General features: G+C 46.5%; 1 long non-coding RNA gene across 1 annotated transcript in view; it reads left to right on the top strand.

Annotated features, from left to right (window-relative positions):
* The first annotated feature begins 202 nt into the window (after window positions 1-202).
* Window positions 203-19,954, top strand: part of LOC147100132 (uncharacterized) — an 88,315-nt gene continuing 68,563 nt past the window's right edge. Inside the window, exon 1 of the long non-coding RNA XR_015073839.1 lies at window positions 203-714. This is a non-coding gene — a long non-coding RNA (uncharacterized LOC147100132). The remainder of the gene's footprint in view (window positions 715-19,954) is intronic.

Here is a 19,954-nt window from a genome sequence, read left to right as displayed (position 1 = left end):
CTTTTCTGGAGTAAGAAGATTCCTCAGCAGACCGTATGTTTTTGCCCCCATAGAATTTAATAAGGTTGCTGCCTTTTCGTCATCTTTCACCTTGTTTACTATGCAATAAAGCTCATGCCTTTCTACATATGCGTCCCAATCTTCTATGTCGGCAACAAATTCTGACAACCGAGCTACTTTAGCCATTTTTAAAACTACTGAAGAGGTTTTCCCGCCTTTTTCCACTAGATGGCGCTGTTATTTTTTTTTCTAAGAGAAAAACTTTCCCCCTTTTGTCCACTAGATGGCGCTGTTCATTTTAAACTGCTGAAGAGAAAAACTTTCCCCTTTGTCCACTAGATGGCGCTTTTCCCGCCTTTTCTCCCTCTGCTGTCAACGACGTCTCTCCAGGTTCGTTATTTTTTTTTTCTTGCAGCTCCCTTATTGCCACCGCCGCTATTACAACGACCTTCCCCTCTCGTGGCCCGCTAGTCCTCGTGGCTCCGTTTGTTCCCCAGATCGCCTGCCTGTTCTGGCCCTTGCAGCTCGCGTTCCCCGGGAAGGATTGCAGTTTACCTGACCCTGAGTGGACTTTTGCCCCGTGGCTGGAACGCCCGTTCAGCCTCTTCTCTCAGCTGCCGCAGCCTTCGCTGGAACCTCTCTCTCTCGCTCCGTTGCTGCCGCTCCTCCTGAACTGGGTGGCCTCCTTCGGTCGACGCTGGACTCTGCAGGCTGGTAAGAAGCTTCTCTCCCCGTACTGCTACCGATCCTTTGTTGCACCTTGTACTGGTGAGTTCGAACGTTCCTAGTCGCCAGTGTAAAGTATGCGCATATACTTGATACAAAAAGGAAGAGACAGCTTGGAAGGGTTTAACTTAAGTCTTTACTTCATACCCACAGGCGGGAACTGAGGGGAGATCAGTACCCGCAGTACTATTTATACCCCTATGGCCAGGAGTGGTACTACGGTATCACTACGCCCTACAAAGTAGTGCTGCCCTGGCCATAGGGTTAAAGTAGCATACATATTACATACACAACAGTAGTGGTAGGGGATAGTATCGTTAGGGGGATAGATAGAGTTCTTTGCAGCCGAGAGCGAGAGTCCCGAAGGCTGTGTTGCCTGCCCGGTGCCAGGCTTAAGGACATCTCCTCTGGGCTGGAGAGAAACTTGGAGTGGGAGGGGGAGGATCCAGTTGTCGTGGTCCATGTTGGTACCAACGACATAGATAGGACAAGGAAGATGGTTCTGCTGAGGGAGTTTGAGCAGCTAGGGGCCAAATTAAAAAGCAGAACCACAAGGGTAATAATCTCTGGATAACTACCTGAGCCACGTGCAAATTTGGCTAGGGTAAATAAAATTAGAGAGTTAAATGCGTGGCTCAAAGCCTGGTGTGGGTGAAATGGGTTTTGCTTCCTGGGACACTGGCATCAGTACTGGGACAGGAGAGAGCTGTTCCATTGGGACGGACTTCACTTGGCCAGTGCTGGGACTAGAGTCCTGGCGAATCGAATAACTAGGGCTGTAGAGAGGGCTTTAAACTAATTAGTGGGGGGGAGGTTTTAAGAGAGCAAAAAATAAAAATGACAGCGGAGAAGGCAATAGAGCAAGGTAGCAGTGGGGGAATTAAAAACCAGAGCGTGTCAGGAAGGGACAGAATGTATAATGATAAAGGTAAAGTAGTAAAAGGGGTAAAAACAGGAATAAATTGTCAGAAAACATATTTGAAAGTTCTTTATCTGAATGCACGCAGCATTCGTAACAAAATTGACGAGTTGACGGTACAAATAACTACACATGGGTATGATCTGGTGGCCATTACGGAATCATGGCTGCAAGGTAACCATGACTGGGAACTAAACATCCAGGGGTATTTGACAATTAGCAAGGACAGACAGGAAGGAAAGGGAGGTGGGGTTGCTATGTTAATCAAGGATGGAATCACTGCAATAGTCAGAAATGATATTGGGTCAAAGGATCAGGATAGTGAAATAGTTTGGGTGGAGATAAGGAATAAGAAGGGGAAAAAGTCACTAGTGGGCGTGATCTTATTGAATGGCGGAGCAGGCTCGAGGGGCCGATTGGCCTACTCCTGCTCCTATTTCTTATGTTCTTATGTTCTTAAAGTCACTAGTGGGCGTAGTCTATAGGCCTCCTAACAGTTGCAACTCTGTTGGTCGGAGTATAAATCAGGAAATAGTTGGGGCTTGTAATAAGGGAACAGCTATAACCATGGGGGATTTTAACTTTCATATTGACTGGACTAATCAAATTGGGCATGGCAGCCTTGAGGAAGAGTTCATAGAGTGTATTAGGGACGGGTTCCTTGAGCAGTATGTAACTGAACCAACCAGGGGACAGGCAATCTTAGATCTGGTCCTGTGTAATGAAACAGGATTAATAAAAAATGTCCTAGTAAAGGATCCCCTTGGAATGAGTGACCATAATATGGTTGAATTCCAAATTCAGTTTGAGGGTGAGAGAGTTGGATCTCAAACCAGCATACTGAGCTTAAATAAAGGAGACTATGAAGGTATGAGAGTAGAATTGACTAAAGTGGACTGGGAAAACAGATTAAAGTGTAAGACGGTACAAGAGCAGTGGTCTACATTCAAGGAGATATTTCACATCTTTCAAGATAAATATATTCCACTGAGGAAAAAGGGGAGTAAAAGAAAAGACAGCCATCCGTGGCTTAGTAAAGTAATAAAGGATAGTATCCAACTGAAAACAAGGGCATATAAAGTAGCCAAATCTAGTGGGAGGATAGAAGATTGGGAAGCATTTAAAAGCCAGCAAACAATAACTAAAAGATTAATTAAGAAAGGGAAGATAGATTATGAAAGTAAACTAGCAAAAAATATAAAAACAGATAGCAAGAGTTTCTACAGCTATATAAAAAGAAAAAGGGTGGCTAAAGTGAACGTTGGCCCCTTAGAGGATGGGACTGGGAAACTAGTGGTGGGGAACATGGAGATGGCAAAGACACTGAACAAATATTTTGTATCAGTCTTTACAGTAGAGGACACTAAAAATATCCCAACACTGGATAAACAGGGGGCAATGGGGGGGAGGAGCTAAAGACGATTAAAATCACTAAGGAGATGGAACTCAGTAAAATAATGGGACTTAAGGCGAATAAATCCCCCGGACCTGATGGCCTACATCCTAGGGTCTTGAGAGAAGTGGCGGTAGGGATTGTGGATGCATTGGTGATTATTTTCCAGAACTCCCTGGACTCAGGAAAGGTCCCGGCAGATTGGAAAACTGCTAATGTAACACCCTTATTTAAGAAGGGAAGTAGACAAAAAGCTGGAAACTATAGACCAGTTAGTCTAACATCTGTGGTTGGCAAAATGTTGGAGTCCATTATTAAGGAAACAGTAACAGAGCATTTGGATAAACATAATTTAATAGGACAGAGTCAGCATGGTTTTATGAAGGGGAAGTCATGTTTGACAAATTTGCTCGAATTCTTTGAGGATGTAACATACAGGGTGGATAAAGGGGAACCAGTGGATGTAGTGTATTTGGACTTCCAAAAGGCATTTGACAAGGTTCCACACAAAAGATTACTGATCAAGATAAGAAATCACGGGATTGGGGGTAATATACTGGCATGGGTGGAAGATTGGCTATCTAACAGAAAACAAAGAGTGGGATAAATGGTTCATTCTCGGGCTGGCAATCAGTAACTAGTGGTGTTCCGCAGGGGTCAGTGCTGGGACCCCAACTCTTTACAATCTATATTAACGATTTGGAGGAAGGGACCGAGTGCAACATATCCAAGTTTGCCGACGATACAAAGATGGGAGGGAAAGCAATGAGTGAGGATGACATAAAAAACCTGCAAAAGGACATAGACAGGCTAAGTGAGTGGGCAGAGATTTGGCAGATGCAATATAATGTTGGAAAGTGTGAGGTTATGCACTTTGGCAGAAAAAATCAAAGAGCAAGTTATTATCTAAATGGAGAGAAACTGCAAAGTGCTACAGTACAAAGGGATCTGGGGGTCCTGGTGCATGAAACACAAAAAGTTAGTATGCAGGTGCAGCAGGTGATCAGGAAGGCCAATGGAATCTTGGCTTTTATTGCAAGGGGGATGGAGTATAAAAACAGGGAAGTCTTGCTGCAGTTATACAGGGTATTGGTGAGGTCACACCTGGAATACTGCGTGCAGTTTTGGTTTCCATATTTAAGAAAAGATATACTTGCTCTCGAGGCGGTTCAGAGAAGGTTCACTCGATTGATTCCGGAGATGAGGGGGTTGACTTATGAGGAAAGGTTGAGTAGGTTGGGACTCTACTCATTGGAGTTCAGAAGAATGAGAGGCGATCTTATCGAAACATATAAGATTGTGAGGGGGCTTGATCGGGTGGATGCGGTGAGGATGTTTCCACTGATGGGTGAGACTAGAACTAGGGGGCATAATCTTAGAATAAGGGGCTGCCCTTTCAAAACTGAGATGAGGAGAAACTTCTTCACTCAGAGGGTAGTGAATCTATGGAATTTGCTACCTGAGAGAGCTGTGGAAGCTGCAACATTAAATAAATTTAAAATGGAGATAGACAGTTTCCTAGCAGATAAGGGAATTAGGGGTTACGGGGAGAGGGCAGGGAAGTGGACGTGAGTCTAGATTCGGATCAGCCATGATCCTATTGAATGGCGGAGCAGGCCCGAGGGGCCGTATGGCCAACTCCTGCTCCTACTTCTTATGTTCTTATGTTCAAAGAAAGACTTGCATTTATATAGCGCCTTTCACGATCTGAGGACATCCCAAAACACTTTACAGCCAACAAAATACTTTTGAAGTGTAGTCACTGCTGTAATGTAGGAAACGTGGCAGCCAATTTGCACACAGCAAGCTCCCACAAATAGCAATGAGATAATGACCAGTTAATCTTTTTATAGTGATGTTGATTGAGGGATAAATATTGGCCAGGACACGGGGGAGAATTCTTCTGCTCTTCTTCGAAGTAGTGCCATGGGATCTTTTACCTCCACCTGAGAGAGCAGACGGGGCCTCGGTTTAACGTCTCATCCAAAAGACAGCCAGACTTGCAAAGCAAGTCAGTGAGGTCAGCAAATAAGAGTTGTAGCTAAGTAGACAACTAAGTAGCCAGGAGAGCAGAGTACAGCACGAGGGAGTACGAACTGCAGTCACGGTGTCATCATACCTAATGGAGAACAGATCATGGTGAGGGGGAGAGAAAAAGGGAACGATAACAACTTGCATTTATACGGCGCCTTTAACAGACTAAAACGCCCCGAGGCGCTTCGTAGGAGCGTTATCAAACAAAACCTGACACTGAGCCACAGGAGGAGATATTGGGGCAGTAATTCCTCCCCAAACGCGTGAGTACGGAAGGGGTACTCACGCGTCTGGCTGGAGGAAATGCCGGTTTTAAGCATGCACAGCACATGCGCTGAAAACCGGCATTTCCTCTCCTCTAACCCAAGAGTTGAAGAGGCTAGCGCGTGCGCTGTAGGGGGCAGCGCGTGCGTCTTGGATTTCCTCTGTTTTGGGGGATTTGCGCATGTGTAAAGGCCTCCGGTCTTTACGCTTGTAAAAAGCACACGTAAGTATTTATTTTTACAGGTAAGTGGTGTTTTAGTGCAATTTAGAATTTTTTTTCCACAGGTTTATTATTTTAAAGAATCTACAATAAGGTAAGTTTAGTTTTAGACCCTTTTTATTAAAAATTTATTTTTTTCAAAAAAAAACTATTGTTTAAATTATTTTTTTAAACTTATTTATACTTAATTTAATGATTGGGATGTTTTTTAAATTTTTATTTAAAGTTTAAATAGTGTTTTGGGCCCCCGTAGTTTTCATGAGTTTGACAGTTCTTACTCTCAAACTCATGAATGAACCTTCCCCTCCCCTGATTGGTTGTACAGTGCTCACCTGATCCCAGCCGGCACATCGCACTAACTACGCCGCTGGATCAGGTTAGCACTGCGCGCTGACATCTGAACCGGGCCTGTGACAGGAAAGGCAAGCAGGCCCGGGCTTCAGATGTCAGCGCGCAGGGTGAGTGCAGATCGGGGGCTTGCACGCGCGGCAAGCCCCCGACACCAAGTTCTGGGCCATTAGAACCGGTTTAGAAAGGCTTGGTCAAAGAGATAAGTTTTAAGGAGCGTCTTAAAGGCGGAGAGAGTGGTAGAGAGGCGGAGAGGTTTCGGCAGGGAATTCCAGAGCTTAGGGCCCAGGCAGCAGAAGGCACGGCTGTCAATGATGGAGCATTGAAAATCGGGACTGCACAAGCGGCCTGAATTGGTGGAGCGCAGAAATCTCGGAGGGCTGTCGGGCTAGAGGAGGTTATGTTCCGGAAAGAATAGCGGTCAAAAGCAGAGCAAGGCCGGCCTGCAAGTGACGTGACAGCAGGGCCACTGATCCACCTACCCCAGCTCCTATTTCTTCTGTTCTTCTGTCAGTAATCAGTTAGTGATGGCCGAAAGCGCTTCCTGTCCAGGAACAAAGGTCTATGAGGGGTCGGGTCGGGAGAAAAATAGCAATTCATGATTTTTCTACCAAATCCTTTGGTTTTTAAGAGCTTGTCTTCTGATTTATGAGACGGTGGGTTGCTACAGTTGGTCCTCGTGCACTCTTCAGCTGCTCGCTGTTGAATCTTTTACACAGCGAGTGGTCCCACTCCTCTGGTTAAACCCCAAAACAGGAACTCCCATATTCCCCCCAACCTACCCAATCATATTGACGATACGTACATGTCCAGGCACAGACAGTGCTTGGGCCCCTCTTCTGTCTGTCTCCAGTATCATCGCAAGCTTTTATTGTCTCTGGGTTACTGGTCCATCCTGCAGACCTTGAGCCTAACGGCCTTACTGACTGCAATCAAGTCTTAAAACATTGCTCTCTTTACTAAATAAATTTGAGGAATGAATGTAACTGTGGCTTAGCAAAGTTAAGAAATTAAATGTAGTCTACCAAGTCCCAATATTATAAACTATTAAAGAGTTTGTAAATTGGACAAAGGAATCAGAATTCTATAGTACACTGGGGGGGTGGTTAAATACCAAGATAGCGAGCTTCATATCTCAAGGTTTCTCCTTTGTTTTCCTTAGTAACCGAATACTCCTTAGACTGGAAAAGCCTATTATCAACTGCAGCAGTTTAAGGTGGATTCACTGTTCCAGGCAAGGCTGCAATTTTTAACTCTTTTGGACCAGTTTCACTACATACCTTCTAAACCCATATTTCCTTACAGTCCTGGCAATGATGGGGAGGAGCCATCTGCGACCCCTCACTTGGTCTCATCTCTTGCCCCCTTGTAAAAGACCCGCTAATTCCAGGTTGCTAGCACGCCAGTTAAGTACCCCAAGCATATTTTTCTATCCAACACGCCATGATTATTAAAACACATGTTATTATGGCTCAGCCTATCACAAAACACATTGCCATGATGTGGTCCCACGGGTGTTGTCCCGCGTTGTATACTGCGTCCCACCACTGTGTACTTTCCCATTGAGCGACCGCTTTGGCAGTCTGCACATTTTGCTGCTGCATGCACACCGGGTGTTCTGTGGATGTGACACTGCGATCCAAGGCTGACTGCAGGCTGAATGACAAAGGGGGCACTGGATGACCAAATTGTGCAATTGCCTGTTCCGCCTTCGCAACGAGCAGTTTTTGTACCCCAGTCATTGTGCTAGCGTGTCACCTTATAGGTACCGCCATTTGGTTGCCCAGTATCACCAGGGTTTTATGCACCCACTTGCCTCAATGAATGGGCAGTATCGATCCCTGATGTAATAAAGACTCACTACGCACTTGGTTGAACATAAAGCAAGGCTTTAATCGACTTGTAACAAAACATGGTGGTCTAGTTAGTAGTCACTAGCTTCCTGTTTCCAGATTGTCTCTGGCCAAGGTGGGCCCACGCCCGAGTATTTATACTCCTCAGACAGCGCCCTCAGCTGGCCGTTCTGTAGTACTTCCTGAGTTACTTCTTGTAGAAGTTGCGATTTATGACAATCCCCGTGCTGGTACTGATTTGCTGTTCTGGTGAAGCAATACTCTCCCCTTCCCTTGTGGCCAATGCGTGCACCCTTTCACTTAGATATTAGACATACTAGAGACTGTGGAGCCAGTGTTTACCCACATGCATTGTCCTTTGTTACATCGTATCCATACAGCTGGATGTTATCCCTTCGTTCATAGCCATCTACATCTACTGCAGCCCAACTGCTTTTGGCCAAAAAGTGGGGAGGGTCCCTATACTGGACGAAGTGACCCTGCCATACCTGCCCAATGGATTTCACCTTGAACAGATGATACCGGTTCCTAATTGAAGCCTGCGGCATTTTCACTATTAGTGGGAGAAGGGCCCACTTCTTACTCTCACTGCATGGATGCGTGACTGAGAATACCTGTCCGAACTGCCGAGCCAGACCGGTGTTATTATCCACCCCAAGCCACCCCTCTAAGGCGGGATGTGGAATGATTTCGGGAATCCGTCCTTCCAACAAACCTCTCAAACCCTCGCGAATGATGTTTTCCCAGTACGATACATACATACCACATGCCATTGCTTTAGTGACATTATCCGCTAATTCACCTTGGTTCCTAATGATCTTATCTATTCTTTGCACTAACTCTTTGTCTCCCTTTGCTAGTTCAACGAGGGACAGGATGCCTGTTAACTGTTCCCTGATTTGTTGACCACCTGCCATGCTCTGTTGGTTCAGCAGATTCTTTATTTGGCTTGTTAATTTATACTGATTCCAATCCTGATTCTCTGTATCCGATCTGTTCATTGCTGTCCCTGCTGCTGCACTTCCTACCACCCAGTCCACAATGGATCATTGTCTACATCTTCCCTCCAAGATGACAATGGTGGGTGGAATAAGGACACTTTCATTGTCCCATTCTCCCTGTTCCTCCTCTTTCTCCCACATTCCTCCCACTGTCCTTATGTGATACTATTGCAATATGTGCCTCAGGGTAATATTCAGCTAATTTAAATAGACCTCGTGACAGACTTTTGGCATGATTATTTTTGGAAGTCTAATAGTAAAGTGAGAGCCTTGGTCACTATTCCCCACCTGCAGAACACCTCATTCAATAAAAGTCGGGCGGTGATCACAGCCATGTTCTTTCTACAGGGGAAGGCTTCATTCCACTTGATGAATTTATTGAAACCACCAGGCAGTGGAGAGAGCCCAATGGGGTTTGCTGTAGGGGTCCAATGAAATCTATCTGCAGATGCGTCCATGGGCCCTCTGGTGGTGGGACTCTCCGGAGGAGGACCCTGTTGGTGCACAAGGCTGGATTGTGTTACAAGCACACAAGGCAGCGAGCAACTCGCTGAATAATGTCATCCCTGTACTGAGGCCATCATGTGACCTTTTGATTGTTGGTAGCAGGTGCCCCGGCTGAGTGATGGCTGCCCACCAGATGGAGGTGGAACATTTCAAAAAATTCGTCAGCCATAGTGAGGGGAGCCATGGTGTGGAGATGCCGGAGTTGGACTGGGGTGGACAAATGTAAGAAGTCACACAACACCAGGTTATAGTCCAACAGCTTTATTTGAAATCACAAGCTTTCGGAGCACTGCTCCTTCGTCAGGTGAAGTGGAGAAATGCATAAAGACACAGCTTATATAGTCAGAGAATAATGTCAGATGTTTACAGGTAATCTTGCCAACTGCCATTTATCACACCTGTGATTGTCTCTCTGCCGAGGTGTGATAAATGGCAGTTGGCAAGATTACCTGTAAACATCTGACATTATTCTCTGACTATATAAGCTGTGTCTTTATGCATTTCTCCACTTCACCTGACGAAGGAGCAGCGCTCCGAAAGCTTGTGATTTCAAATAAAGCTGTTGGACTATAACCTGGTGTTGTGTGACTTCTTACAATAGTGAGGGGAGAACATGCAGCAGGAAGTAAGTCAGGAGTGGGTTTGAACATCAGAAAGGGGGTTACTGGAGTGGTTAGCTAATCCCTCCTGGACGTAAACAGTCTGCTGAGCCCACACTGTGGCCTGGGGCAATGGCTTGCCATGTAAGTGTCATGCTAGGGTGCACTGGTAGGCTGGTCACGACATTTGAATTGAAAATAAGCCGTATTCGGCCAACCTTCCTTCCACTTGGGGCACCGTCTGTCCTTGAGAAAAGGGTTCAAAGGGGTTACCTGTGTCGGCAGCCTCTTTAACGGCCCGATTAGCTCTGGAATTCCCCAGAATGCTGGTCGGTACCCTCCGTGTGGGCCTTTACCTTCCCGATGAGACAGGAGCGTTCCCTGTCTTGCGACACTTCCCATAACCTTCTGAATAATGCGGTATGTGCTAACATTTTACCATTGGAAGTATGTCAATCATTCCTGTAGCACAAGAGAAGAAACAATGGCCCAGAAATTCGGGTCGGGGGCTTCCCGCGGGTGCAAGCCCCCGACCTGCACTTACCTAGCGCGCCGGCCGTTGAGCTGTGGGCCCGCGTGGGCTTCCGATCCTGGGCCTCCTCCAACTGCCGGCGCGCAGTGCTTGCGTATCCCAGGGGCGCAGTTAGTTCGATGTGTCCCCTGGGATCACGTGGGCCATGGAGAGCCAATGGTAGCAGGGAAATGCCCATTCATAAAATTGACAGGAAGAGCTGTCAAAACTATAAATACTATAAGCCCCAAAACATCATTAAAACTTCAAATAATTTTTTTTTAAATCACATTTTTAAAATAACTATAAATTACATAAAATAACTATTTTAAACAATAATTTAAATTTTTGAAAAAATTAATTACATTTTCTAACGGGGCTAACAAACTTACCTTTATTTAAAGTATTTAAAAATAATAAACCTGTGGAAAAAATGTTTTAATATTAATTAATTCACCACTTACCTTGCTAAAAGCAGGCCTTGCGACTGCTTTTTACATGTCTAACTCCTGGAGACTTACCCTCCCGGAGAAACCTGGAAAAAAAACGTAAGTTCCATGCGCACGCGCTGCCTCTCTGGCGCACGCGTTCGACCTCTGAACCCCTTCCTTTAAGGGAACGGAAGTTCCAGTTTCCCGCGCATGCGCAGTGCATGCACGAAACCGGCACTACCATTGGGCCTACGCGTGAGTACCCCGTGCGTACTCACCCATGGGGACCCGAATTTCTGGGCCATTATGATGTTGATAGCAGACCAAATGTTAACTGATTGATCGGCTGTTTCAATTACAGCAGTCAATAAGGCTGCTATTTCAGCGTATTGAGCTGAGTGAGGTGAACATTTATGCTGAAGATGACAGGAAAAATGACGGCCAAGCCAGTTGCTGGCTTCCCGCTGAGCCGCTGACGCAGACATGCGGCGCACCTTCTATTACTGTCTTTTGGACGGGGTGGGCTACAAATCCCAGCAAGGGGAGCGGGCATTCATGCGGTTCTCGTGAGACTGCATCAATTGCGGTAGCAGCGCCGTTCTCTTTGGCGTAACGTCCAGACGGAGCTCCATCAATAACGTGGTCCAATGGCTGAGGCGAGAGGTGGAGGCCAGAGTGTCTCTTGGTTTTCTTAAGTAGGTGGAGCAGGGTGTGGGGCGAATGCAACATCAAAGTCTATAAGCTGGTTATAAACGTAAAATGCTTCACTGCCCAATAGGTGGCTGGTAAGTGTCGTTCGCAGGGATCATACAGTTTCTTTCCTACCCCGATTAGATTACGTGAAGCATATGCGATCGGCATTTCTTGACACAGGAAGGCTGAAACTGTGATCGGTGGCTCCCATCTCTTGGTGAAATGGGATACTTGGGTCGGGGTAAACCCGCAGCTTGTATCACCGCCTCTTTTAACAGCCCAAGCGCTTCAGTGTGTATGGACGTCCATCATCTTTCCCTTTTAATTAGCTGTGTCAGCCAGTGGCTCAGTGGGTAGTTGCTTCACCTCTGAGTGATTGAAGGTTGTGGGTTCAAGCCCCACTCCATCAGACTTCAGCACATAAATCTAGGCTGACACTCCAGTGCAGTGCTGAGGGAGTGCTGCACTGTTGGGAGTGCTGCACTGTTGGCGGTGCTGTCTTTCAGATGAGGCATTAAACCGAGGCCCCGTCTGCTCTCTCAGGGGGATGTAAAAGATCCCACAGTACTATTTCGATAAGAGCAGGGGAGTTATCCCTGGTGTCCTGACCAATATTTATCCCTCAATCAACATTACTAAATAACAGATTATCTGGTCATTATCACATTGCTGTTTGTGGGAGCTTGCTGTGCGTATATTGGCTGCTGCGTTTCCTACATTACAACAGTAACTACACTTCAAATAGTACTTCATTGGCTGTAAAACACTTTGGGACATCCGGTGGTTGTGAAAGGTGCTACAGAAATGCAAGTCTTTCTTTTTTAATAATTGGTACAGGGGTTTTGCCAGCACGGCGAACCTGGGTATGAACACTTTTTGATATCCAACAAGTCCCAGAAATGATTGTAGTGCTGTTTTTGAAACTGGTAAAGGCAGTCTCTGAATAATTCGTACTTTAAGTTTGTCTGGTTCTTGTCCGGCGGCGGAAATGGAAATGCCCACAAAAGTCACCCGCTCTTGCAGCAGCTGTGCCTTGAGGAGGTTTAGTTTTAGTCTCGCCCCTTTCATTAAGTTCAGCAGTTCCTCCAGTAGCTGGAGATGTTCCACATTCATCTGAGTCGCCACATACTGCAGCAGGCATTCAGGTCGGAAAAAATCTTTAATGGATCTAGCCATTCTTTTGTGGAAAATAGTAGGAGCATTGTGAAATCCCTGGGCAAACAGGTCCCGTGTAGTGGGTGTTGTGAAATCCCTGGACAAACAGGTCCATGTGTAGTGAGCATTGTGAAATCCCTGGACAAACAGGTCCATGTGTAGTGAGTGTTGTGAAATCCTTGGGCAAACAGGTCCATGTGTAGTGAGTGTTGTGAAATCCCTGGACAAACAGGTCCATGTGTAGTGGGTGTTGTGAAATCCCTGGACAAACAGGTCCATGTGTAGTGAGTGTTGTGAAATCCTTGGGCAAACAGGTCCATGTGTAGTGAGTGTTGTGAAATCCTTGGGCAAACAGGTCCATGTGTAGTGAGCATTGTGAAATCCCTGGACAAACAGGTCCATGTGTAGTGAGTGTTGTGAAATCCCTGGACAAACAGGTCCATGTTTAGTGAGTGTTGTGAAATCCCTGGACAAACAGGTCCATGTGTAGTGAGTGTTGTGAAATCCCTGGACAAACAGGTCCATGTGTAGTGAGTGTTGTGAAATCCCTGGGCAAACAGGTCCATGTGTAGTGAGTGTTGTGAAATCCCTGGGCAAACAAGTCCATGTGTAATGAGTGTTGTGAAATCCCTGGGCAAACAAGTCCATGTTTAGTGAGTGTTGTGAAATCCCTGGGCAAACAGGTCCATGTGTAGTGAGTGTTGTGAAATCCCTGGGCAAACAAGTCCATGTGTAATGAGTGTTGTGAAATCCCTGGGCAAACAGGTCCATGTTTAGTGAGTGTTGTGAAATCCCTGGGCAAACAGGTCCATGTGTAATGAGTGTTGTGAAATCCCTGGGCAAACAGGTCCATGTGTAGTGAGTGTTGTGAAATCCCTGGGCAAACAGGTCCATGTGTAGTGAGTGTTGTGAAATCCCTGGGCAAACAGGTCCATGTGTAGTGAGTGTTGTGAAATCCCTGGGCAAACAGGTCCATGTGTAGTTTTGATCTTCGAAAGTGAAGGCAAACTTGTATGATCTTCCCTACGGATGGGGATGCTCCAAAAGCCATCAGTAATTGTAAGCAGTTTTTAATCCTAGCCCAATTGCTAGATGGACGGTTCGAATCGTCCCCGCCTTACGAAAGTTCTATACCCGGGAATTATTATTCAGAGTGTAAATGGAATAAGTCACGGACAGGAATGCTTCGGTGAAAAATCAAACTTATATTTATTTGGTCTAACATACACTGGCTAAAACAGGCACTACTAAACGAAATCACTGTCTCTGTGGAGAATAAGATCCAGGTTACAAACAACATACATACAGTACACAACTGGGGACTATAACAAGCAGTAATTCCCTTGTTGCTATGGTGGACTCGAATTCCACCCCTACCAACAAATTACCCAATCGCATAAACCCCTTCGCCTGGCTGAACCAAACGAAGCTCCCACCCTCGGAATAGCCCAAAAACTTCACTTCTGAGAGCCCTTACAGCTCACCCAGCTTGCCTGGGATATCGGGTTACCGGCTTGGGATACTCGAGACTATGCTTACCCCCACACGCGGTCGGTTTCGATCGCTCCGCTCGGCGGCTTCTCTGGTACTTCTTGTTAGGTCGATCCTGTTGGAGCAGGGAGCGAGAGAGAGAGAAAGAATAGTGGAAAAGAATCTATCTTTATAGGAGTCTGGCTACCCCTATCTTTCCCACCAATCTTTGAAATCCTTTTGCTTCTGAGCACTCCGGTGCTTAATCAGTGATGGGTCATCATCAAACCCATGAGTACTCTGTGATTGGATTAATGGCCCTAAGTCTGGAACATATCTTTGGTCTTTGTGTTGGGAAAAACTGGCTCCTCTTTGGCTGGCTAGATTAGTGGGTTCATTGTCCTGCTTCTCTTCTGAGATGGAGGTGAGAAGTGCTTTTGCATATTAGAGCGGCTTTCTAATAAGTTCAAGTTCAACGGCCCCCTTCCTTTTTCCAGGACTGTCGGGCGAACCCACACATTCTGGATGACTGACAGTTCTTTTGTCACAGCCAACTGCCATGTGTTCTCTGGAATTTTAACAAACCAGTCCCCCCCGCATCTGCACAGGGCGATCCCACCACAGGGAAAACACCCTCAGCCCATAAAGTCCACAAAAATATTCTCGACTGAGTCCATTCCTCAAACAGAGACTTTGCGATCCCTTCATAATGTCGAGGGCGGAGAAATATTTAGAACCTGTTGGAACCTGAGACAACAATGTTTGTGTTTCTCAGATGACTCATAGAGCAGGAGTCAGCAAATTGTGTGATCAGCCATTTCCATTTCCCGGAGGGCTCACCTGACGTCTTCTAGCTACCTTTCAAGTTGTTCATTCTGTACTTCGAACACACTGTTCCTTTCCTTCATTTGCTGCGCTCCCCGAGCCTGTGCAGCTGCTGTAGTGGCACCTGCCTGGGGTTGGGCTACCATACAACTGGGATCACCATTTTTGGTTTCCGGCTCATGGCATTCTTTCTCCCCCTCGTTTACTCTGATGACTCTGATCCCTTATGTCGCTCCACTGCGCGCAAAAGTGGGCTGCATCGTGTAACCATTGCCTGCTCTCATCTGATTTCATTTTGCCCAGAGTCACCTGACTCTGTGGCTGTTAGCTCCTCCCCTTGGATGTTGCAGTGCAAAGCAGGGAACTGGGGACCATAGGTCTGCTCCTAAATTATGGGTCTAACTTTATTTTATTGTTAAAACAGGGTAATTCGATGATCATAGAGATTCTTCTCAATGATCTGGTAATTAAAAAATTAATCATTTTAACAGTTAAACAAGATTCTCCTGGGCAAATGATGGGTCATTTACTTTTCAAATTAGAAAGCAAATGGAATCACATCTTGCCCAGTTCTTGCATACCTTTTAATTCTTTAGAATAACGTACAATTTGGACTTATTCTAGAACGAATCTCCCTTGATGTGTATATTTTGGTCCTTCACTAACATACTGGCATGAGTTAGAGTCATAGAGTTATACAGCACAGAAAGAGGCCCTTCGGCCCATCGCGTCCGCGCCGGCCATCAAGCCCTGTCTAATCTAATCCCATTTTCCAGCATTTGGTCCCTAGCCTTGTATGCTATGGCATTTCAAGTGCTCATCCAAATGCTTCTTGAATGTTGTGAGGGTTCCTGCCTCTACCACCCTTTCAGGCAGTGAGTTCCAGATTCCAACCACCCTCTGGGTGAAAAAGTTTTTCCTCAAATCCCCTCTAAACCTCCTGCCCCTTACCTTGAATCTATGCCCCCTTGTTATTGACGCCTCTACTAAGGGGAAAAGTTCCTTTCTATCTACCCTATCTATGCCCCTCATAATTTTGTACACCTCAATCAGGTCCCCCCTCAGCCTTCTCTGCTTCAAGGAAAACAACCCCAGCCTGTCTAGTCTTTCTTCATAGCTGAAGCGCTCCAGCCCAGGTAACATCCTGGTAAATCTCCTCTGCACCCTCTCCAAAGCAATCACATCCTTCCTATAATGTGGCGACCAGAACTGCACACAGTACTCCAGCTGTGGCCTTACCAGCGTTTTGTACAGCTCCATCATAACCTCCCTGCTCTTATATTCTATGCCTCGGCTAATGAAGGCAAGTATCCCATAGGCCTTTGTTGGAGTCATACAAATAAAATACTTATGATCGTTCAAAGGACCAATAATTTGCATCTTGACTAATCTATGGATCAAAGGCCCTGCTTGCATTATTAGGACAGCTGGACTCCATTATTAAGTGTGGTAAGGAAAGACAACTTCTAGTTATTTCTTAAACAAAGCATGTCCTTGTATATCGACAGATAGTGACGATTCCAGGCTCCCAGCAAGGAAGGCATGATTACAGTTTGGAGATAGGGCTGTAATATTGTAACCAGAACTCTCTGACCCGCAGTTCCTGCAAGCACGGCTTCCCACTGGGATCACAGGATCACCTCTTTAGTACAGAGGTCTTCCCAAATTGTCACATTGAATAAGCATTGCTCAGTTAGTCTGACATCTGGAGCTGAGAAAATTCTGGAAGGTATTTTATGAGATTACATCAAAGAATATTGAGGTCATAAGGGGAAGACAAAATGCTTTTAGAAGCAATAAGTCATGCATCACAAGTGTACTGGAATTATTTCGAGACAGTGACTAAGTGAACGAGGAATATCTAGTAGGTATAATCCCTATTTGGAAATCAAAAGGTTTTGATTACGTTCTACATTGCGGTTTTTAAAAGAAGGCAGAAATACATTGCATCACTGATAAGAGAGCTGGATTGACGGCAAACTGGCTAAGCATCAAAAGCAGGGTGTGATGATAAATGGAGACAGCTTTGTTTGGAGGGCAGTGACTGCTGGAGGTTCTCAGAGGATCTGTTTTCACTGCTCTTTTGTTTACGCTGTTCAGAAATTATATGGTGACGGGTACGCCGAGAAATACTACAATAAAGGTTATAGAAACATAGAAACATAGAAGATAGGAGCAGGAGTAGGCCATTCGGCCCTTCGAGCCTGCTCCGCCATTCAACGAGATCATGGCTGATCATCCAAACCCTAGCACCCGGTCCCTACACCGACAGCCATCCCACCCAAGCCCTATCCCAGTAACCCCGTAACCCCACGTATTTAATCCCCCCTAACACTAAGGGCCAATTTTTTTATCATGGCCAATCAACCTAACCCGCACATCTTTGGACATATGTGGTCAGGCGTCTACTGTACAGAATATAGAAAACTAGCTGGAGTGCCCAGCGGTGCCGAGGGTTTTTTGAGGGCATGTTGTTATGAAAAAATTAAAAATAATTTTTACATATATAAAAATGAGTCTGTCTGTCTGTGTGAGAATGAGAGAGAGAGAGAGATGGTAAGAGAGAGAGAGGGAAAGAGAAAGGGGGAAGGAGAGAGAGAGAGAGTGGGAAGGAGGGAGAGAGAGAGGGAAGGAGAGAGAGAGAGAGAGGGAAGGGGAGAGAGAGACAGAGAGAGAGAGGGAAGGAGAGAGAGAGAGAGGGAAGGAGAGAGAGAGAGGGAAGGAGATTGTTCAGGAGTCTCGGTTGATCTATCAGCAGCATTTCTGTCCTGGTTAGCTTGAAGGCGAGCCTGTCTCAGCTCCTCAGTTGCAGCAGCTCTCCGAGCCTTTTTTTGGTATGCATCAGAAGTGCTGCGTGCAAGTCTACTACGTTTTCTTGAGGGCATGCTGTTATGAAAAAAGAAAAAACAATTGTAATAATATATATAAATGAGTCTGTCTGTCTGTGTGGGAAGAAGAGAGAGAGAGGGAAAGAGAGAGAGAGAGGAAAAGAGAGAGGGGGAGGGAGAGAGAGAGAGAGGTAAGGAGAATTAAAATCCCGACTTGGTGACCCGGAGCCCCCGGTGCGCCGCCGCTCACCTGCTTGCTTCCCTCTCCCCCAGGCTCTCGGGACGCGCAGTTGAAACCGCGGGGAAGGGGTAGGCAGTTTATCTTGCGCTCACCTGCTCGAGAGAGAGACAGAGAGAGAGAGGGAAGGTGAATTAAAATCCCGACTTGGTGACCCCCTCTCTCTCTCTCCTTCCCCCTCTCTCTCTCTCCTTCCCTCTCTCTCTCCCTCCCCTTCCCTCTCTCCTTCTCTCTCTCTCTCTCTCTTTCCCCCTCCCTCTCCTTCCCCCTCTCTCTCTCCCTCCCCCTCTCTCTCTCTCTCTCCTTCCCCCTCTCTCTCTCCTTCCCTCTCTCTCTCTCCTTCCACCTCTCTCTCTCTCTCCCTCCCCCTCTCTCTCTCTCCTTCCCTCTCTCTCTCTCTTTCCCTCTCTCTCTCTCCTTCCCTCTCTCTCTCTCTCTCTCTCCTTCCCTCTCTCTCTCTCTCTCTCTCTCTCCCTCCCTCTCTCTCCCTCCGACTCACCTCGGTACCAGAACGGAGTCAGTCCGACACCGAGAGGCCGGGTGCCCATCGCTCAGAAGCGAGCCCGGGGTTCCTCATGTTTAACCAGGCGGGCCTTTGGACCCGGATGGCCGGGCGGCAGTCGAAGGCCTTTCGCTCCGGACTCCCGTGTCCAAGAGCCTGGCGGGTGAAGAAGGGCGGCCGCCATTTTGTGAGGTCGGCGGGAGAGAGAGAGAGAGAGAGAGGGGGGAAGGAGAGAGAGAGAGAAGGGGGGAAGGAGGGAGAGAGCCGCCGCTCCTCCGGTCGATGTGTTGCAGGTCGACCCCTGATGAGCGCCCAATCCACTGAGCCAGAGCCCTCGCCGCTGCTCCCCTGCTCACTGTCTCTCGGGCCGCGGGGTTCTCTGTTTTCCCACACAGCCGGCCAGAGAGAAGAAAAACAAAAGAGATGAAGAGAGACGCGACTGAGTGAATGATCTAATTTAAAGCAGCCTCTCCCCCGCTAAAAGGTGAGAGCCGGAGGGAGATTTTGCAGGTGAAGAAGGGCAGCCGCCAGCGCTTCAGGCCTGGCTGGTCTTTAATGGCCGCCACTCACCTCAGCTCAGCTCCCGCTCGGCAGTTTGAAGGATTAGGCCCCGCCCACAAACGGCATGAAACGCCCCCCAGTTGGTCAACCATTACGTCACTCAAAGCTAATGAGCGGTAGGATTGGTCAACTGCTAATGAGCGGATTTTGTCCGTTTTTTGTATACTGTCCGAACAATTTTTGTCTGACCAAAAAGTAAATACACCTATGAGACTCCCCTAATCATAAGCTTTCTTTTGATATAACGTATGTGTAGTTACGCTCTATAAATTTTGAGTGATGCCCCGGACAGACAGACAGACAGACAGACACCACAATCCTTTTATATATATAATAAGAAGATACTGGCCCAGAATTTGCTGGGTAAATAATGAGTTTAAATACCCAGCAATCTGTGGTGAGGAAGAGATACGGCATGAGTTGCGGCTCGCCACAAGTTGCGAGATGATTTGTGCAGATCGCCTCGCTAACAACAGCAGCTCGCCCTCAACCTCCCCATGGATTTCAAGAAATTGCTGCATTTGTGCTGTTAAAACGAATTAAGGTCATCGCAGAAAGTTAGTGTTGGTACTTAATGACCTATCTAGGGCCCTTATGTTCCTGAAATGTCACTCAACCTCTCCAACTCACAAAGGGTACAATTGAAACTGTGGAGTCTCATTCCTGCAGGTAATAAATTGTTCCTCGAGGTTTTTGAAATGTAAAGGCCTAGAGTTTCTGCTTGGTTGCGCTGTTTTTTTTGGCGCAATTTAAAGTCTTTGTCATACTCGAGAATTACAAATTAGCTTAACAATGACAGACAAGGATATAATCAATAAAATTGGTCTTTATTCACACTATAGTTCAAAATTCGAGTGTGCATAGAAGAACCTTTGA

Source organism: Somniosus microcephalus, chromosome 27 (assembly GCF_052327205.1).
Source record: "Somniosus microcephalus isolate GS21.2 chromosome 27, FLI_Smic_1.0, whole genome shotgun sequence".
Taxonomy (NCBI): domain Eukaryota; kingdom Metazoa; phylum Chordata; class Chondrichthyes; order Squaliformes; family Somniosidae; genus Somniosus; species Somniosus microcephalus.
This window is presented reverse-complemented; position numbering and strand designations above follow the sequence as displayed.